Genomic DNA, 22,510 nt, shown 5'->3' on the forward strand with positions numbered 1-22,510 from the left:
GTGCACGTGGGCAGCAGGCAGTCAGGCAGCAGCAGATGGCAGGTGGGAGCGTGCTCGTGGCTCTGGGGGGCAGTAGTTCGGCCTTCTGGGCAGGAGCGTGGTCTTCCGTGTGCTTACGCGTGGCCAGCTTGGTACGGAGTGATTTGGCACGTGAAAATCCTGCACGTCAGCGTGAAAACCCAGGAAAGGCCCTTAGCGCTTAAGCACGTCTGTGAGGTGACCCGCACGGGTGTTTCCCACACAGCAAGTGATGACAGAGCACACGTGGAAAGACTGCACGTCAGAGTGTCATCGCGTGTAATTGGACTGCACGTCAGAGTGTCATCGCGTGTAATTGGACAGCACGTGAGAGTGTCATCGCGTGTAATTGGAATGCACGTCAGAGTGTCATCGTGTATATCAGGGGTGCGCGGACACTTACACACGCAAGTACGTCAGCGCACCTGTATCCCGGGGTGCGCGGGAATTTCCACACGCTATTGGACTGGGTACTGGATTTCAGGGGTGCGCGGGTCACACGCTCGCCTACAACTCGCGCAACGCATAAATTTGCGCGCTAACAAAAGAACAAGCTCAGACCCAGAATGAACATACCGTTCCTAGCAGCAGTGGGCGTGGGCTACCAAAGGAGGAGGAGGAGGATAGTCAGGGCCAGAATATCACACCCAGAACCAGCCTTTGCGGGATGCCTGATGACCAGGTGCATGGGAGGTACAGGTTTCCACCACACATTATACTGGACCTGGTGAGTGAGTGGGAGGATGAACTCACATCACCCACCCTGTGCTCCCAAGCACTCAGCCCCCTGGAGAAGGTCCTCAATGTACTGCACTTCTTAGCCACTGGATCATTTCAGCGGACAAGTGCCATTGTGGGTGGTGTATCACAGGCCACCCAGTCACGCTGCCTACACCAGGTCTTGAACATCATCACTGCACGGCCATCAGTCCGCAGGCACATATACCTGCCCAGAACACCTGCAGAAAGGCATGCTGCCGCCCTGGATTTTTACAGTGTGGCACGATTCCCCAAAGTGCTAGGTGCCATCGACTGCACCCATGTGGCACTACGTCCCCCCAGGGCATCAGAGCACATCTATAGGAACCGCAAGCACTGGCATTCCATCAACGTGCAGGTAGTATGTAATGCCAAGGGAATCATCACCTCAGTATATGCCAACTATCCCGGGTCAACCCACGACAGCTTCATTTACCGAATGTCCACCCTAAGCCGGGACCTAGAAGCTGGGCGGCATGGCGATACATGGCTGCTTGGTGAGTATGAATGCCACTGCACATGCATGCATGTCAGATACTGAGCAAGGTCACAACCCCACCAATGATACCAATCACCACCTCCACAGGGGCAGTGCCTACCCTCTCAGCCCCCACATGATGACGCCAATTCGGAACCCCACCACGCCACCCCAGGTAAGATATAACACAGCCCACATTACAACCCGGGGCATAGTGGAGCGCACATTTGGAGTGCTAAAGTCACGCTTTCGCTCCCTTGACCGTTCTGGCGGCCAGCTGTTGTACGCTCCCCCAGTAGTGTGCAGGATCATAGTGGCAGCATGTGTCCTGCACAACGTTGCAACACGCCGGGGCCTGGCCGTGGACATGGTGGTGGCCCCACATCCCCAACCACATGCACAGCCGCTGCGCATGGGAGGGGAACGGGCATGGGGGGAGGCAGCCCGTACACAGCTAGTGGCTAATTACTTCACATAGAAATCACACCCCTGTGGAGTGCACACTGCCCTGGCACATTCCATCTGACAATCAATGATGACTCAACCTGACACTGATCCTGAATGTCTGGAGAATGAACCGTGAATACCATATCAGCCTGAGATTGTTCACCTGGAAGTGTCACAATGTGTGCATCCCTACCCACACAGACACCACCAATGCAGTTTTGTGAAGTTACACATTTAAGCAGCTAAAATGAATACCCACTTGCAAAATGCAACAAGAGGACAGTGCCATGTCATGCTATTTGCAGGTAAACAAAGTAATCCCCACAACATGACACTAGTGTCACTATGTACAGTGTCCCTATTAGAAACCTGCAACACCTGAAATGCTCTCAGCAATGCCGGACCAACAACATACTTGAGCACGTACTACCATTAACATGACATCACAAATGTTACATATTAGTAGTCTCACCACCTGGAAATGCCTGCACTCCCACCACTACCAACTGTGCAGTGTTGGCGCCATGTAGAGTTGTAGGTGCACTGCTGCCAACATGGACCCCATCTCCAGACTAGAGGTCCTTGTGTAGACATAAGGAAGGGACCTGCAAATTGGGAGGTAGACACAGAAGATGAGTTACACATCAATGCAACATGCAGTGTACAACACAACAGCAATATGCACTAGGAATGTATACACAGTATTGACTACAGACTGCCCACACAGCTCATGGGAGTCCAACGTCACTGTGTAATTCACTGTCACTTGGGCACACCCTTTGCAAGCCCATGGAAACGGGAAGCAGGAGGGGTGTGTGTGACTCAAACCCAAGCATCTGAACCAAATACATTACAAGCCTGCATGTGCCCAGCCACAATGCAGCATATGCCCACAGGAACCACGGAAGCCAACAAATCGTCCCAAAAAAATAGGGAATAAAATAAATAAAAATAAAAATAAAAATAAGAAACAATCAAAAATGGCCATTGATGGGCCCGGGGGGGTTGGGGAGGCCACCCAGGAGGTCCGAGGACAGGATGCACACCAGAACCCACCTGCGTGGATCCTGGGAAAATAAAACACCTCCATGGGCTCATGGCCCACACGGCTACCCTATTGTGGGAGTATCACTGCTGTCGCTATTATCACCCTGTGCAGCTGCATCCGGAGGTGGTTGCACTATGGGAGGCAGCCCACGCAAGGCCCTAGTCTGCTCCTCCATGGCTGCAAGCATGCGGGTGTGGTAGGTCTGGTTCTGGAGGATGAGTGTGCGGAGGTCCCCATGCAACAACTCACGGGATGCCCAGACCTCCGCCCTCGTTGCCTGCATCTCAGCTGAGAGCGTACGGGTGAGACGCTCCAGCTGCTGTTCTGTCCTTTGGTGTGTTGAAGCCTCAAGCTCAACAAGACTCGTCCTGAGGTGAAGGAGCTCCTGCCTCAGGGCTTCCCTGTGGCCCTGGGACTCAATGGAGATGGCCTCCTGCAGAGTCGCCAGTGCCGCCCGCCTGTCCCTGTTGGACCCCAACATTTCCTCCCTGTGTGACTGGCAGATGGAGTCGGTTGCCTGCTCTAGTCGCTCCATCAGCCTTTCTGGGGGGACAATGGAAGTGGCCACCCTATCCATGGCCTGAGCCATCATCATGGATGATGCAGCCTGTTGGGTTGCCATACCGTAAATGGATTGCTCCCATGCGGTATTGCCAGGTGGCGTACGGCCACCACGTCGGCGGGCACCACACCTGTCTGGGGCAAGGCGAACTGCACCTTGCTGTGCCGGCACTACCTGAGGCTGCAGGACTGCATTCCCCCTCTGATCTGCTGGCCCAGGAACAGGATCAAATGTCGCGGAGTGTGACCCTGCATCCGTAACCACCAAAGGCGTAGCTGCCAACACTGACATCCCCATTGAGGGTTCTGACCCGGGTGCAGGTGGGGGAGACAGAACAGAATCCCTCCCTGGAACACTCACCTGCGACGGCACGTAGGTCTCATCCGAATCAACACCTGAGTACAGCTCGGGGGAGGTGCATCCAGAGACACCCCTTGAGAGCACGACCTGCAGCAGTTGTGGGTTCTCCCCCACCACCACACCACGTCCCTCACTGGTGGTTGGTCGGCCCTCGGACCCCTCCTGGGTCTGCACCATCTCCACAACCCCAGCAGTATCAGGTGCGTCTTCCCCTGCAAAGACATAAAAACAAAGAAATGGAAACAGGCATTAGCACCATGGCACACAATGAGGGCTGAGAAGCAAGAGAACCAATACTTGATTGACACATGTCCCACATGACTAAAACCCTCCCATGCATGCACCCTCACTGCGTATGAAGGGCAGGCAAATGGCACACACTGATGACACCAAGATGGAAGATGAACACATTTTCTGCATGCTGCCTGGCAGTGGCATCACACATTGGCCTGTGATTGCCAGGTGAAACACACACGCCATCACACAGATGGCATGTACCATTGCTATTGAGTGAAGATGGAGAGGAGGGCAGCACCTATTCATTCAGTCCAGTTCCCGCATGTAATCGCTTTTCTAATTGTAACAGGTCAGATTTTTCACCTGGAGCTGCCAGTCTGAAATGGTCCGATTGCACAGGGACATGTGTGTACAAATTATATCCAGGTAACAAAGTCACTCCACTTTACCATAGCCATGTCAGACATGTGACTAGTGGACAGCGACATGCCTAGTAAAAGTGGGGGAATGCAAACAATCTGACTGAATGAACAGTGAAAAATAAGCAACTATGTTGTGGCAAGGTGACACTTCAAGGGCAACTGGCGTGCAGTTGGGCTAGATGTCTACTGTTGGCAGAAGGGATACTGCTATGGCCAAATGCAGCTGCGCAGGAAGTATTGCATGAAGCACATGGCTGACCCAGACGACTCAGGCGCACACACTCTCACCTGGCACACAAACAGAAGCCCTCACACACACACCATGCACATGGATGACACACACATGCATGTGCACTCACCGGACAATGCCTCGTAATCAGCCAGATCTCCCACGCCTTGGATCTGTTCCTCCGTGACGTAGGTCCCAGTGACTGACTCATGTGGAGTGAGTTCCATGTCTACTACTGGAGACCCACCTCCAGTCACTAGAGTTGCGGCATGACTTGAGGCCAGCTTACTCTTTGCCCTGCGCTTTAGGTCATTCCAGCGCTTATAGCAATCATTGGCTGTGCGCCTCACGATTCCAAGGGCACTTACGATGTCCGCAACGGTCTGCCAGTGTGCCTGGCGTTGTGCAGGTGTGGTCTTGGATCCTGCAACAATGACCATCTCGTTGTCATGTGCGGACACATACTCGACAAGTGCATTCAGTTCGTCATCCGGAAGCTGGGCTTCCTGGACGGGCCGGACTGTGTAGCCGTGTCTGGGGCATCAGCCTGTGCCGGACGAGCACTCTTCCTCTTCTGCTTGGAAGGTGGTGGTGATCCTGAGTGTCCTGCGCCGCTCTGGACACTAGGGGCAGGAGCCCTGGTGGACTCTGTATCAGGAGTGTGGGATTGCACACTCAGCATGGGAGTTGGTGCAGGCATTGGCTCTAGTGTGATGGTGTCAGGGGGAATGTCAGCAGCATGGACTAGCATGGACTAGGACCGACTCTGTCCTGGCTGGGTGTGTGAGGGCTGGGGTGGATGGAGCCGCAGCTGCCCCTGCAGCCTCTCCGCCCTGCCTCCTTGGTGCAGCAGATGACCTTGCTGCCCCAGATCCACGTGGCATGGTGACCAAGCGCACGTGTCATAGGCCTGCTGACCTGGAAGTCAGCCATGGAGTCAGCCAGATCTGGTGCCACAATGGGCTGGTCCAACAAGGGCTGAGCATGGATGGTGTCAGCCACATCAGCCTCAACGGGAGGGGGGGTTATGGGTGCCCTTGACTGGTCCTCCACACATGGGGGGACAGGCTCACCCTGCAAGTAACGACCACGTCCCCTACCGGATCCACCACGGCCACCACTTGTGGCTCTTCCACCTTTGCCACCCTTACGGAATCCTCGCCTCCCAGCCATGGCACTGATGTAAATGTGCGTATGGGAGTGGCTGTAAACTATTGTCCTGGGCAATTGGGGGTCAAAGGGGTTGGGTACCAGATGGTAATTGTACCCTAGTGCTCTTGCAAGGCTGATTGTAACCCCTGGGGAAAGATGACGGGTCACGCTACGCACAGGAGCCCCAAAAAAGGGAGATGACGTGCACGCAACCCCTCCTAGACCACGTGTGCAGAAAGAAAAACCTGCACTACGCTGTGGCACCCAGTAACACAAGAATGAACGTATGCGTGTCACACGCAGCCTAGAATGACCTCTGAAGGGGTAGGCTACACACGGGGCAAGCACAGATGTTAGATACGTGCGTGACTCACCGTCTGCCTGGTAAACGAGCGTGTAAAAGGAGCACGTTTGGTTGGCAACACCCCCGCCAAAAGAAGATTTGTACGCTGTCTGAGGAGACAGGACAACAGTAGAAGGGAACACTGTTTGAGGGAACAGGCCCAGGTAAACCAGTAAAAGCGAAAAAAGAGAAAAAGCTGTCAGAGGTAACAGGGAATACAAACTTGAAACGCCGTGAAGTAAATCGCGTGTGAAACGACAAGAAGTACAGAATTCACCCACTCGCTCTCCACGAAAAGCACGTACAAGGAAAACGTGTTCTACACGTACCTTTTATACAGGCCCACACGTCCAGCGTCACTTACGCGGCGTGTACGCGCTAGGGCCATTTCCACCAATTACACGCTTTGTCACTTCTGCGTGTAGGGCCATTTCCACCAATCACACGCTTTGTCACTTCTGCATGTAGGGCCATTTCCACCAATCACACGCGATTACACTCTGACGTGCAGTCTTTCCACGTGTGCTCTGTCATCACGTGCTGTGTGGGAAACACCCGTGCGGGTCACGTCACAGACGCGCTTACGCGCTGAGGACCTTTCCTCGGTTTTCACGCTGACGTGCAGGATTTTCACGTGCCAAATCACTCCGTACCAAGCTGGCCACGCGTAAGCACACGGAATACCACGCTCCTGCCCGGAAGGCCGAACTACTGCCCCCCCGAGCACGCTCCCACCTGCCATCTGCTGCTGCCTGACTGCCTGCTGCCCCTGGACTGCTGGGGGGTGGGGGTGGTGGGAGACATGGGTGGGGGCCTGGTGGAGGCTGCCCCTGCACTGCTGGGGGGTGGGGGTGGTGGGACACATGGATGGGGGCCTGGTGGAGGGTGCCCCTGGTGGCGGGGAGGTGGGGGTGATAGGGGACATGAGTGTGGGCCTGGTGGAGGCTGCCCCTGCACTGCTGGGGGGTGGGGGTGGTGTGAGACATGGGCGGGGGCCTGGTGGCGGCTGCCCCTGCACTGCCGGGGGGTGGGGGTGCAGGGGGACATGAGCAGGTGTGCAGGATAGTCCCCTGTTTTGTGGGCTGCCTGCAGGGGCCGTCGAGGGTGTACAGGGAACACCTGTGAGGACCCACCCAGCCTAATCGCGTGTGTAACTTCCCACGCACCCCTGTAATACACGTACCAAGCCAAATTGCGTGTGAGAATTCCCGCGCACCCCTGAAATACACGTACCCTGCTGAAATTGCGTGTAAAACTTCCCGCGCACCCCTGAAATACACGCGCCCAGGCTATTCGCGTGTGGAACTTCCCGCGCACCCCTGAAATACACGCGCCCAGGCTATTCGCGTGTGGAACTTCCCGCGCACCCCTGAAATACTCGTACCCTGCTGAAATCGCGTGTAAAACTTCCCGCGCAGCCCTGAAATACACGCGCCCAGGCTATTCGCGTGTGGAACTTCCCGCGCACCCCTGAAATACACGTAGCACGCTGGGAGACATGAGTGGGGGCCTGGTGGAAGGTGCCCCTGGTGGCTGGGGGGGTGGGGGTGGTGGTAGACATGAGTGGGGGCCTGGTGGAGGGTGCCCCTGCACTGCTGGGGGTTGGGGGTGGTGGGAGACATGGGTGGGGGCCTGGTGGAGGGTGCCCCTGGTGGCTGGGGGGGTGGGGGTGGTGGTAGACATGAGTGGGGGCCTGGTGGAGGGTGCCCCTGCACTGCTGGGGGGTGGGGGTGGTGGGAGACATGAGTGGGGGCCTGGTGGAGGGTGCCCCTGGTGGCTGGGGGGGTGGGGGTGGTGGGAGACATGAGTGGGGGCCTGGTGGAGGGTGCCCCTGCACTGCTGGGGGGTGGGGGTGGTGGGAGACATGAGTGGGGGCCTGGTGGAGGGTGCCCCTGGTGGCTGGGGGGGTGGGGGTGGTGGGAGACATGAGTGGGGGCCTGGTGGGGGCTGCCCCTGTACTGCTGGGGGGTGGGGGTGGTCGGAGACATGAGTGGGGGCCCGGTGGAGGGTGCCCCTGCACTGCTGGGGGGTGGGGGTGCAGGGGGACATGAGCAGGTGTGCAGGGTATTCCCCTGTTTTGTGGGCTGCCTGCAGGGGCCGCCGAGGGTGTACAGGGAACACCTGTGAGGACCCACCCCGCCTAATCGCGTGTGTAACTTCCCACGCACCCCTGTAATACACGTACCAAGCCAAATCGCGTGTGAGAATTCCTGCGCACCCCTGTAATACACGTACCTGGCCAAATCGCATGTGAGAATTCCCGCGCACCCCTGTAATACACGTACCCTGCTGAAATCGCGTGTAAAACTTCCCGCGCACCCCTGACATACACGCGCCCAGGCTATTCGCGTGTGGAACTTCCTGCGCACCCCTGAAATACACGTACCTGGCCAAATCGCATGTGAGAATTCACGCGCACCCCTGTAATACACGTACCCAGCCGAATCGCGTGTAAAACTTCCAGCGTACCCCTGTAATACACGTACCCTGGCTAATCGCGTATATTACTTCCCGCGTACCCCTGATATGCACGTTACCCGCTTTGCGTTCCTTGTTTGGCAGCCCTGTTAACTGGTCCAGGGTTAGCGCAGCCCTTTGCGATGATTTAGCGATTTTGATGGCTTTTCCTTGCGCGAGGGCGTTCTTGGGGGCGTTACTGGCGCTGCTGCAGGGTCGCTGCGATACTCTGCGCCACGGCTGGTTTGGGAGCCTAAAATCCATGAATACGCTGTGCGCGGAAATCGGTTTTAGCGCACGTGCCTGGCGCAGACAATCGCACGCGGACACTCTGCGCCAGCCGCTTGCGACACTTTTCTGCGAAATTCTATGAATTACCCTGTATATGTGTTGTCAGGATTGTTTGCTGCATTTCTGTGAGGTACTAACATTTGCAAACACAATGGGTTTGTACTGTGTGAGTAAATGTTGTCAACAATTGGTGGTAATTGAAATAGAATATTCATTGCTACATTTGCATAGCAACTTACACCAACTATATTTGAGAATTTAAATGGTCCAGGTAGTTCTGTATCCAACTGCTTTTTTTGGAGTTTGTCTTCCTTCTTTAAAGAAGTACCTGGTTTACTTTCTCTAATTGATTCTATTTTGTTTGTGGTACTTGATGAAGTATTAGCTTCTTTTACTCTCTTTGGAGGATTTCCAGTGACGTCCTGTTGCATTTCAGTTTGATTTAGTTTTCTTTTACAACGTTTTAGTTTTTGTGGAACAGAATATGTGTTTAGATGGGGAGTGTATAGTGAGCGAAGTCGATTATATTCTAAAATGCAAGGAATATCAGCGTTTACTTTACTTGCATCAAAGTTGATTAGAAATAGACCGTCAAGTGTACGTAAGCGTGATAGTGCTACGTAGCTCATGCCTTCTTTAAAGACTGTGTTACCAATATCTATCATTGCTTTGTCTCGGGTAAGACCTTGTGATTTATGAATTGTGACTGCGTATGCAAGAGTTAGAGAAAATTGTTCTCTGCGTACATACATATCTTTGAAGAGAAGGAATCTAGCTGTTGAGCGTCCTATCCGTTTTACTTCTGAAAGTTTGTCAAAGAGTATATTGACAAACTGAATTTTGTTGTCACGTGGGTATGTTTGAAAGCCAACAACTGTACCCAGTGCTCCATTAACTAGTCCTTGGTCCACGTCAAGGTTACGTTTAAGCATTACTCTGCAATTTAAGGATAATTTTAACATCTTTTCTAAGCCTGCTGTGTTTGAGATTGATTTTTCTAAATTATTTAGTCTTGTTGTGGCTTGGTCACACATGGGTAGTGTCATACCATGTACATCTAGTTTGTCTATGGCGCTAATTTCCATTATTGGTTGCATTTCTTTACTTAGCATGATTTCATTGAATTTGAAACAGCTTGCAAGAGAGGCCATACAATTGACATTTTTGTGGGCTAATTGTTCCATAACATCTGTAGCACATGCATTATCGCCATAAAGTGCATTAATGTGCCGGGTTTTCAATGTTGCTTCTGCTTCTTTAGAAAGTATACCAACTCTCAAACTTTTTAAAATGTTGGCATAAGTTGGATCTGCAGATTGGCGCATGTTTTCTGTTAATTCTCTGTATTGAAATGTTGCCAAAGGTTGACATTTCCAATCCTGCAAACAGTTTTACGGCAGAGTTTGTGCCCTAATGTTTTAAAAATAGGTTCACCTTTTACTGGTGTTAATTGAAGCAGATCTCCAAAAACAATAATGTTTTTTCCTGCAAAGAGCTCTTCATAGTCTGTTTTGAGTACTTCTTGTAATCTGAGGTGAATCAAAGCTAACATCAGGTTGGAGACCATGCTCACTTCATCTATTAGTAGCATTTTCATTTGTTTCAATACTCTGCGTAATTCCATTGCAGCTTCTGCAGAAAGTTTGTAATAGTCTAATTTGTTCTGGTGTTCTACTGGTAATAGTAGTAATCAGTGTAATGTAACACCACCTATGTTGTAGGCAGCTAAACCCGTGGGGGCAGTGACAACAGCTGACAGTTTGTTGTTTGTCAATTGTTGAAGGAACTTACTAATGATTTTGATTAGGAATGTTTTGCCAGAACCAGCTTCACCACTGACGTACAGTAGTATAGGTTTATAATTATGGCAGGAACATTCTTTATTTTCATGTTTTACACCATGTGCAATTTGTTTCGTTACTTCTTGAAAAATGCTACTTTGCTCATTGTTTAGTTTTGATTGTAGTATAGTTAAGTCTTCCTTATCTTCATACTGACACATGGGGCCTCATTACGACCCTGGCGGAAATGGAAAAATGATGGCGGAAATGCAATACCGCCATCGAACACCGCTCGTTGCGATCATGACCCGTCACCGTAAAGTACGATGCCATTAGCGACACCGCAGTGAACGGCAACGCTAACTGCACCAAGTACGCGCACGCGCGCCTTGCAAAACCGGAATCACCGCCATGGCGCAACGGTACGCGAATTCTGACCCTAGCGGACATGTACTGAACGCCATCAAGCACGTCGTAAAGTACCATTCTGCCATGGCGAGAAATACGGCAACGCGAACCAACCGTAAATGGCCCACTGAGTGCCTGTACTCCACTCCCTGGCCTCATCGCACAACTCCTGGCAGGCGCAATGTACTCACACTATGCAACCAGTGAAATCCACAATTCACCCATGCATGCCAACGTAGAAAACCATGCAGGGGCTCAAAGCGCCCCGTGAGTGGGCATCCATGTACGGCATGTCACCATAGCCGTACTGACGCAGCACAGGCATGTGAAGGTACAATACATCAAAATGAAAATCAAGAACACATGACACAAAACAACAGTAGTCCCCCATCGCTTGCCACCAGCGCAAGGCAACATCCAAAACAGCATCCTGAGGGGGATTGCACCAGCCCTGTACTCATGCCAGTAAACAAACCAACCATCAGCAGAAGCATGTACCACACAAGTCGGCAGAGTGACTGAGCAGCCAGGCTCATCCCAAGAGGGGCCGATGGGAGCTGCAGGGCACAGATGGCATCAATACAGAAGCTATTCCAATGGACATGACCCCAGTCCCCCTCCAACAAACGCACGCAAACACAGTCACCTGTGACCAGCCACATTCTGAACAACCCATCATTCCACCAATCGACCTGGCTGACAGGCACCAGTCGGCCAAAAGCCAATCCCCCGCCCCTGAACAGCACATCATGTAAACAGTCACAATGGCAGCCTCTATCCGTGACCATACTGTGCTACGTAGGCAAACGCGGCCAGTACTGTACCACACAACTCAACTCAGAAGGCGGAACACAATGCAGATCATCACGCAATACATACCGCCACAAAGCGAAAATCGCCACATCACCTGCAAAGAACAACGCAACACGACAAATATCGGAATACAATTTAAATGCACATCCAAATGACAAAGGCCCCACAGCAATTTGCAAAATACCACCAAAACAACCATCATCACCGAGGGCTGCATCTGCAATAATTGACCGGCTTCCACTTGTGTGACGCCCTGTACCATCATGGCACACAGGGCCTACATCAACGTTCCAAAAGGCAACATGGAAGCGGCAAGAACCGCAGGTCCGTCCCATGAGGCAGGCACTAGTCGAGCTGAAAGGCCGAAATGTTGCACCTAGCCACCAGTACAGCGTAAGGGCATGTGGCCCATTGGCGATCGTCCCATATGATCGAAATGGTGCTCCACTGATTCACCCGAAGCTGCAGGAGTCGAGAGTAAAAACCATCTGGAGGAGTGGCGTAGAGATGGCATCTGCAATAGGGCAGGAGATACCTGTCACCCAAAAGAAACACAAATCAACCGATTGCATTACGGGACTCATGATGCATTACAATCTTCATTCAACACACCAAATCCACACCCACATGCATGCTAGCCCACTCCAAAGGAATATACACACCCCTAAATCAGTATCGAATCATAACGAAACCAATCGAGCTAAATACACCATTGGCAACGTCGGTTACTGTGCATGCGTCCGTCAAGATAGAACCCATGACATGGGATTAGTAACGTGCCTAGACACAAGTGTATGAAGGCGCGTCGAGACAGGGAGGATCCGACAAGGGCAGATAGACGTATGTCCCACTATGGCAGCCTTGCATCACATAACGCAGGGGAAGGGGAGTGAATCAAAAAACCCATGTACATGGCAGACCCTAAACGGAATCATCAGTCCATGCATCCACACATCATTCCCTCATCCCGCAATGAAAACGCATGAATATTCACTCACATAATATGTGAAACTTCCATCGCGTCTGTGCGTAATGCAGTCCGCAAAAACCACTGTGCCCCTGGCCGGATCTGTAGTGTTGTGAAGCAAGATGGATTTGGGAACGTCCTGCCTTATCGTCCACTACGCTATTGCGCATCCCATTCAATTCATATCATTCATTGCCTGCTCGTTATGGGCCATGTCCCAAGGACATTCTACAATAGAACGTTACATTTCCAGCCAGACCTGTGGGCGTATCCTCGCCGCTACTTCAAAACCCAAAATGCTGGCCTTCGAATTCCTCACTTGCAACATTACGTCGAAAAGGCTTCTGTGAACGCTTGCATTCACAATTACATCAATGTAGTGCGGCTGTGTGTCATGATGCTAACTGGCTGCAATCACAAATGGGACGCCACGCCCGTCGGTGAAGTACGTTACTGTGCTGCATGAGGGTCGGCCATCGATCGAGCCCTACATACCACTGACTCTTCACAGGTATGTAAGCGGCTGCAATCATAGCATGTGTAACAATGGGAGCATAGCATGAAGATCAGTCAAAGTACATCACACTGCCATCGGGATTAGATACATGATTCAAATCCCAAGATGCCATGCGGCCAAATGCAGCCTTACGTGCGGGACGTGCTCGACCAGAAGGGATTGCATCTGCCACAGATTCATTCAATCAGCACAGGTGGAGGCCATACAGGCCGACAGCACATATATTGCAGACCCAAACCCCTCCCACAACCACTCCCACTCCAAAATGCTACCGGCAGGACTAGCGATGTTGGGCCTGGGGTACCAGATAGCACTGCAAGTGCTACAACTACAAGAAGACGACGAACAACAACAGGTACAACAACCGGGCGCACAGGGGAGACGGAGGAGAAGGAGGAGGAGGAGGGCAAGGCAGGGTCAGCAAGGCCCACAAGCACTGCCACTACCACCACGCAGGCGGCCCGCAATCCCACGCCTCCGAGCCGATCCGTTCAACCTCACTGCTGAGCAGATCCACACCCTCTACCGTTTGGACCGGGACACCATAATCGCCATTGTGGACATGACACATGCTGACCTCGTGAGCATGATAGATAGCCCAACCGCCATCCCACCCCTACTGAAGGTGGTGTCTGCACTCCACTTCCTGGCCACAGGCACCTACCAGCACACAGTGGGACAGTTGCATGGCATTTCACAGCCACTGTTCTCACGGACACTCTTCCAAGTGCACGATGCCCTCCTGAAGCACGCCGACGACCACATCACACTACCACGCACGTACCAGGAGATTACCAACGCTAAAGTGGGATTCCATGCACTTGGCGGCATCCCGGGTTGCATTGGTGCCATCGACTGCACCCATGTCGAATTGGTTGTCCCACATGCCATGGAGGTCCAGTACCGCAACCGGAAACAATTTCATTCAATCAATGTACAAATGGTGTGTGACTCCAACAAGATATTTACGCATTGTTGTGCCAGATTTCCAGGATCTACCCATGATTCTATGGTCCTGAGGAACACAAGAATACCACGCTACATGGAGCGACACGCAGGGCACAGATCCTGGCTACTCGGTGAGTCTCATTCCATGCATGACATCGTGGCCCATTTGATGCGTCAATGACCTTGCAGGAGGGGGGGGGGGCTACTTAGCACTATCATTCCACTGACACCCTTCATTCGTCTCATACAGGTGATGCCGGGTATCCACTGAAGAGATGGCTCCTTACACCAATCCGGAACCCACAGAACGAGCATGAGGAGGACTACAACCATGCCCACTCACGTACCCGTGTGGTCATTGAACAGGCATTCGGCCTACTGAAGGCTCGTTTCCGCAGCCTCAGCAGGTCTGGCGGGGCACTCATGTACAGCCATGAGAAGGTTTCTAAGATGGTCATGGCATGTGTCATGCTGCACAACATGTGCATACGTAGGAATGTGCCCATGCCCCCTGACGCTGTACTGCATGCACCTGAAGATGATGATGATGATGAGGGTGGGGATGTGGAGGCACCTCAAGGAGTCCATGAGGCACAGGATGCACGTGCAATCCGACAGAGCATCATAGATGCATGCTTCTAGCAACCACGCATGGTGCCTATTACACGGAAAGGGGACCTGTGGCACTGTGTGTGTGTAGTACAGGCACATTGTGGACTGTACGCCTATGAAGGCCTCGTACGCAAATATCAATGTCCACACATGTCATTGGATGATAATGAGGTGCTGTATTGTTAATGTGATTTGATTTATACACCCTATGGACCCGCCACCCAGTGAAGCCCAACACACCCCCTCCACCCTACTACCTCCCCCCCCAACACCAGTGTCCAAATATGCATGCTGTCCGTGGGTAGACGCTATTGCAAGCCCCCTCTACGGGTATCAGGGGCACCCCTGCCCGTGGAGCGCAGGTTCCTGCCAGATCTGCGTTGGGGGCTGCCCTGGACGGAACTTGCCACGGATGATGTCTCTGCCTGCTCGCGTCCATGCATGTCTCTGAGGGTTTGTGAGAGCTCCGAGAGCACACGGCGCACAGCAGCAAGTTCAGCACAAACGTCTTTGGACGTCGCATGCAGTTCCCCCCTCAGGCTCTCGGTGCTTTTCTCCATTTGTGCTCTCAGGCTCTCGGTGCTTCTCTCCATTTCTCCCCTGAGGCTCTCACTACTTTTCTCTATTTGTGCCCTGAGTGTCTCGGTGGATGTTTCCATGGCTGCCCTGGAACCCCCGCATTCATTTGCATGGTCCTTGAGTAGCGTGGACGCTTCCTGCTGTTGCTCGATCAGCAGGTCGAGGGACTGTTGCCTCTGCTGGGCCATGGACATTTGCGGTGGTGTGACAGGGGGGCTGCTCAACACATGTTGCCTTGGCACAGGACTTGTGGGGGTTGGCCAGTCGTCGTCTTCAGGGTGCCCCTGCGTGGTTTCGTCATGGTGTAGGGGATGGAACATGCAGGGGGATTGGGAAAGGTCATGGATGGTACCTACGTCGCCAGCACTGTTTTCCGTGTCGGAGCATGCTGGCATGACAGCTGTGTCACCTATGGTGCTGCTACCACCAGAGGCAGTGCCATCAGATACGTTCTTTGGGGGGACCTGTGGTGCTGGGGTTGTGGACTTGCTGGCTGCTGGGGTGCCTGTTGCAGTCCCCTCCAGTGTGCTGCCACTTGATTCCTGCTGCTGCCGTGTCTTGATCCTTGCACCTGAGGTGGAGGCTCCTGGGACGTTGGTCCTGGCCCTCTTTGCAGGCGTGCTGGTAGGGGTGTCCTGCAGCTCGTCGTTGGTATCGGACCCTGTGGTGGAGTAAAGAGGGGCGAGCGTTAGTTATGGGTCTGTCGGATTTGGAATGGCAACGTATCAAATGCATTGGGGTGGTACATGAGGCTGATTTGGGACTGGGCCTTGGAGGTGGTCTCATTTTCGTGTGGATTGAGGATGCATTCATTTGGCTGCCTGCAGTTAGGGGGTGCATGCTGCACTTGTAGGGGTTGTTTATGGCTTCTTGATTGATTTGTTTGTTCATTCTGACTTTTAGAGGGCGCTGTCAGGGCAAAGTATGTATTGCACTATGGGGTCACATGGTACTGCACATGTTCGTGGTTTGTGGATTTCGCATTGTTTCTCTTGGCCAACCTACCTGATTCTCCGGATGTCGGCACTCCTTTCTCCATCCCTCCGACTCCCTCTATGCTCTCCATTCCTATGGTGGAGGCGCAGATTTCCTCCCAGGGGGTCAACTTGATGGGCGACTCTGAACCCCCCCCGGTAGCTGTGGCGATGTTCCTGTTCGCAGAAAGTATGCTGCGTACGCGGATCCGCAGGTCGTCCCACCGCTTGCGACATTGCTGTGGCGTGCGGGGTGTTGTCCCCACCGCACTTACGCGCTGTGCCACCAGGGCCCATATGGCCTTCTTGTTGGCAAGGGCCGTCCTGGTCATTTGACTGGAGAAGACGACGGCGGAATTTTCCTGGAGGGTCTCGGTGAGCACGGTCAGTTCCTCTCGGGAGAAGTGTACCTGCCGCTTGCGGTCACACGCTTTCTTGGCTACCTTTCCCATATTTATTTTTTTAACTGGGGTTGCTAACGGGTTGGGATGTGTGTCAGGGTCGGATTTTTTATGGTTGTGTTGGGATTCGGATTTTATAGTTGTGCGGCGTGCTGTTTCCCGTTCCGGCCACATGCTTTTACTTCCGTTTCCGTATATTTACGGTGGCCGTAATTTGCGGTGCACGCTCGTTACGGTGACCGCTCATTACGGTGACCGCTAAGATGGGTGGCGGTATTGCACCTGGTGCAGCGTACGGCGGCGGTAAGGGCCGTTTTGGGGTCATTTCCGCCATCGCAGCCTTTCGGATTCCGCCATGGCGTAATGCTCGTGCCCGATGGGTCGTGATTGGCCGCACTTTGCTCCTTCGTGCAATGGCGGAAACGCTATTTACGCTGTTGCGGTCCGGTCAGTCACTTTCCGCCAGGGTCGTAATGAGGCCCATGGTGTTTTCTACTTCTATCATAGCTAATTTTGCCTCATTTGTTATTCGTGGTTCTCCCAGTGGTTCTTGGCTTCCTGTTACAGAAGGTTGACTACTGTCAGGAGTATCCTTATCTAGTTGAGCTTGGAGTTCTTCTTCATGTTGCTGTTCATTGTGCAACATTGTTTTGTACTGTGTAAAGTTTACATCAGTTATAGTGCTTTAATTTGCTTTGAAAGCATCCTCATATGAGTCATAGTTATCTAGTAATTGTTCTTCTTTTCTCCATGGTTTGAAGAGTTGTAGCAGGGACATGTAATATACTTCTTTATGTTGAGGAGTCTTCAATGACAATTTGATATGATTCATTAAATTTGGTTTAGTGAGTTTAACTAAGCTGCCTTCACAGTCTGTCACTCTATATTTACCTTTTTTTTCATCGGGTTTCATATTATTTTTGTATGTGTAGTTTTGGGCTATTTGGTATAGACACATGTTTTCCAAAGTATTACTTCTGTTTGGGTAGTATGTGTCCAATTAATTGTTTTTTAAAATGTCTTGGCTGTTGGGATCATGTTTGGCTATTGTTTCTATATCTTCATATGATTTTAGAACTATTTTTCTAGATTTAGCTGGACCAAGACTTAGCCATACTATATTTTCAGATTTACCATACAATGAAGTACCAGTTAAACGATCAGCTGCTTCATAAGATCCAGATTCTCTATGGGTGAGCATTTTTATGCCCAAGGTGTATAATTTCTGAGATACTGTTTTATCTGATGACAGGTCATTCCAGAGGTCTTGGAGCTCTGTCTTTTCTGCTTTAGTTAGGTATGCTGTGACATATCGTGCAACTGCAGTAGAATTGTCTGCAATGTACTGCACATCTATCTTTGCATTCCATAAGTGGGCAATGATTGCATTATAATCATTGATATATTTTTCTTCTTTTCTTTTTATGTAATATGTATTTTTAGGTGACTTTCCTTTAACAGTATGTCTAACTGAAGACATGAGGTTGTTTACTTGACCTGTATTTGTAACTGGTCTAGGGAAACCAAATCGGCATTTGGTGTAGTATTTGCCTTTGTTTTTGTGTTTGCGACGACAATATTTTCCACATTTGTGTCTTTGAAATTGTAAAATGTGTGCACAAAGATCACTATTTGTGTCTTCTGATGGAATTTGACAAGTGACATATTTTCAATAAACTGTAAAACAGTGGCATCACTGTCTTGACCAAATTTAGGACCATCTTTAATCCATAAAAGCATGTGGATATGTGGTGCTCCTCTGGCTTGGTATTCTTTTCTCCAAAAGAAGTGTTGCACTTCTGCAAGGGGAGGAACAGTTTTATTACAAAGAAAATGTAACATAGCAATGAAGCGATGGTGAAAATATCTTGAAACATTAACAGGATCCAAAGAACAAAGTTCTCCAGGTGTTAGAATATCTATGTTTGTTTTGCTTTTATTTGATATGCGTAGGAAATCATGTAAATCTTCCCATGCATATTCTGCACAACTTAATGTAACAAACCAAGTGGGTGGGCCAAGGTTTCTGATCATACAACGTACATCTCCATGACCTCGAAACCAGTACTCTTTAGTACCACGTATATTTGCTAATAGATTTGTAATATTTGATTGTAAAACCTCATCCTTTTGTTGCACTTTCTCTAATAATTGTGTAGCTGTCATATTTTGAAAGTGTGATCCTGATTTTAATATGTGTGCAACTCCGTAACATAAAGTTGCTAGTTCACTTTCAAAGAGTAGGTGGAATATGTATTCCACATTTTGTCTAAATCTGGGATCTTCAGAATACATCCGTAATGAGCGGTATTCTGAAGCTGATATTTGAATAGGTCTATCATCATATCTTCCTCCTTTGCCAGTTGGAAAGAGTAGAGGAAAAGCATGTGCTTCTCTACTTTTTTCCCATATACTGATTGGCGATCCTTTTGTTTGACGCATTTGGTAAGTTTCCAGTACATCTTGTACGGTGTCATTACAGTGCAAAGGATGAATTGTATACTGGTCTAAAGCATTTGATATTGTAGCAGCATCTAGTAGCTCAAATTGACCAGCTTCTTGTGTTTCTTGAATTATTTCAGTTGTATCTTTCAAGTTTTCTTCAATATTAATTTCTTTGTAATATTCATTATTCTCTTTAAGATATTGGAAGGCTTGTCTAACTTTATATAAATCTACCAGCTGTTGCCATATTTTTTTGTCTTTTGTAGGTACTCAATTTACTAATATAATTAAAGATTGGTGCATTGGACGTTGCACTCCTAGAGTATGCACATTTTCTTTTAGATTTAATGGTAAATAAACTACTTTTCCACGAATGCCTTTTACCAATTCAGAGGGAGGTAATTTTGCTGTTTTTGGTTGCAGGCGTATTATTGCTTGAAATGGGTGTACTGTTTTAATTATGATGCTCTCATATAAATTAAGTTGTTGTAGAGATTTTGGTACTGGGTATAATTCCAAATTATTTGTGATAGAACGTGAAGGAGTTTGGTTGTTGTCAAGTTTTGTAGTGCAATAACTGCAAAGTATTAAGGGCTCAGTTATTTCATATTTGTTTTCTGCTAGAAGGTAGAGAGCTAATTCAAACCATTTAGAATCTTCATTGTCTTCTATTTTGTATGATAGGTCCACAGTTTTTGTGTTACTTTTATAAAAAATTCTACGGCAACATACACATACATGGTTTGGTACTTCAGCTGATGTACTTTTAAATTTTAGTATTTCTTTTTTGTATGTGTTTAGCAAAAGGTTGCCATGTGTAGAATTGTTGCTTAATTGGTTTAAAGCTATTTCATTCTGTAAATGGCTTTCACTTCCAAAATATTTGTTCTGGATATAGTGAATTTCTTCAAGTAGGTCTTTTGCTGTACCATGTAGAGGATGTTATTTAACTTTGCTAGTGCTAAAGCAGGACTTTTAGCATAGTACAGTTTATAGACTAGATTTCTTATAGTTGAATGATGTGTTGATATCCTTTTGATATCATGGAAAGTGGTTTTACAAGTAGGTCCTGTAATGCAGGCCAATGAATGTCCTTTTAGTCCTGTGTACTTGCGCACTGGACAGGTATCTATATTTTGCAGTAATTTAATTTTGATTTTGTCTTTGCTTTTTACATATTTATTGAGGAATTGGTGTAAAGATTTGAAACATTGTTTGGGAATGTTACACATTGACGTGCATGGCCATTTGTACACTAGACGTTCTGATTCAGTTGAATGGAGGGGTAATTCTAAGTTTTCAGGGCATATTTTTGTAAGGAGTACTTCTTGTTCCATTATGGTATTATTCACTTTTTCATAACCTCGACCACTGCTATTTATGGCAATTGTATTTGTTTGCTTTTGTTTGTACGCTTCTTCATTAAAATATGGTTCTGTGCTCGTAGTGTGATTCCATTCACCTCCGCAGATACTTAAGAAGTTCTTTCTGTTGACATTTCGCTTATTGAGAAGTCTTTTTTGTAATTTAGTTATTTGTTTTGTTAGTGGTTTCATTTTGTTTAACAGTAAAATAAATACATTTCTTTTGAGAAGAATTGTACTGTCCATCAACGCTTCTAAGATTAATTTCCTACGATAGGTTTTAAGCTTTGAACCTGATTTCTCTCCTGTTTTTATAAGATTTTGAAGGACTTTGTGACGGTATATTTTGGCTAAAATACTTTTCTTGGTATGCTTACTTTGCACTATATTAAAATTTGAAGAAGTAGTTTTATCTGTACTGATAGGTGATTTTCTGTCAATTGTTTTTTGGTTTGTTTTACATTTTGATAAAGGAAGCGACGTTGTTGTACTTGAAACTTCTTGTGTTTCACTAAATGATTGTATTAGCTGTTTTGTTTCAACTTTTTTTTACAAATTCTGCTAGAGATGGATGCTTATGTTGGACACCTTTATTTTCATTTGCTCTAATTTTGCGTTGCTTTCTACGGAGTTGTCTTTTGGTAGGCATTCTTTAGGGTCTGTTGAAAAAAATAAAGAAGATATGGGTTGGGGTGTTCTGGAATGTATGTGTGCTGTGTGCATGAGTGTTTGAGTAAGATGATAAAGATGTATGTAATGGTGTGTGATTGTGCATTGGGAACTAAAACTAGTAGGGGTAGGTATTCTTGAATTTATGTGTCACTAAACTGGGGTTCAGATGACAAAAAAAAGTAAGCTAGTGGTGTGGAAAAGTACAAATAGTAAATGTAATGTATACAATTAAAACAGTTGTTTGTTCTATAATATGAAAATTGTAGTGGTTCAGTTGGCTAATTTGTGTGTCCAAAAATAGAAATTTGTGGGCCATTCTGGTTGTAAATCGCTGTATACGACATGGAAATTTTTGGACAAAATGGTACAAAATCTCTATTTTAAGAAACCAAAATAGCTGGTATTAGTGTTATAGTATATTTGATTAATAATATAAATAATATGGTGATATTTTACTTATTTTTTTTTTTTAAATTAACTGGTAACTTCTTCGTTTTTCTTTCTTCTTCGAATTCGGCTGCTTCTTTTCAGGAAACTGGTCTTCACTGCAACTGTGAAAGCTTCAAATTAGTAACTTTGTTTGTATATAGCACTGTTTTTAATTTAGATATTGATTTTTTTAATTGAAATCCTCAGTGCCTTCTGTAAAACTATTAAACTAATTTATTTGCATAAGATACATTGCATCAGTTCAGTGTATATGATATGTTCTTAATGAACAAATTGTATTGAATGACTAACTGTAGCAAAAATAAAATATCTTTACTATGTCTTGTGAAATTTATAATATATTAGTGAATACCATTATTTCTGTAAGTAAACTGTTCTAGGTAATAGCGCCTCAATGTCATGTCTAATTTAAAGTAATTAAGTAAATAAATAAATAAAAAAAAATATGAAATTATATAAGTATTTTTATAAAGGTTTAAACATAGATTGTGTTTGCATGCAATTTTGTTTGAATATATGTAGTCTATATATTGCATTTAAAAAATGTTAGTTTAACATGATTTGAGTGTGTGTGTTTAAAGAAAGTAAAAAGTATAAAGGTGTATAAGTGGTAGTTGATTTTAGGAAATTGAAAAAAGTACAGTAAATTCATTTAACAGATTTTACAAGGTAAAAGTCTGTTTGAAAATGTGTTCATCTACCATAGCTCTCAAGTCACACGCTTTTGGCGGGTGTCACACGCCTTGTAAAGGGCAGACTCACCCGCCAAGCCTCCT

This window comes from Ambystoma mexicanum, chromosome 1q (assembly GCF_040938575.1).
Source record: "Ambystoma mexicanum isolate Mex_15411 chromosome 1q, UKY_AmexF1_1, whole genome shotgun sequence".
NCBI classification, from domain to species: Eukaryota; Metazoa; Chordata; class Amphibia; order Caudata; family Ambystomatidae; genus Ambystoma; species Ambystoma mexicanum.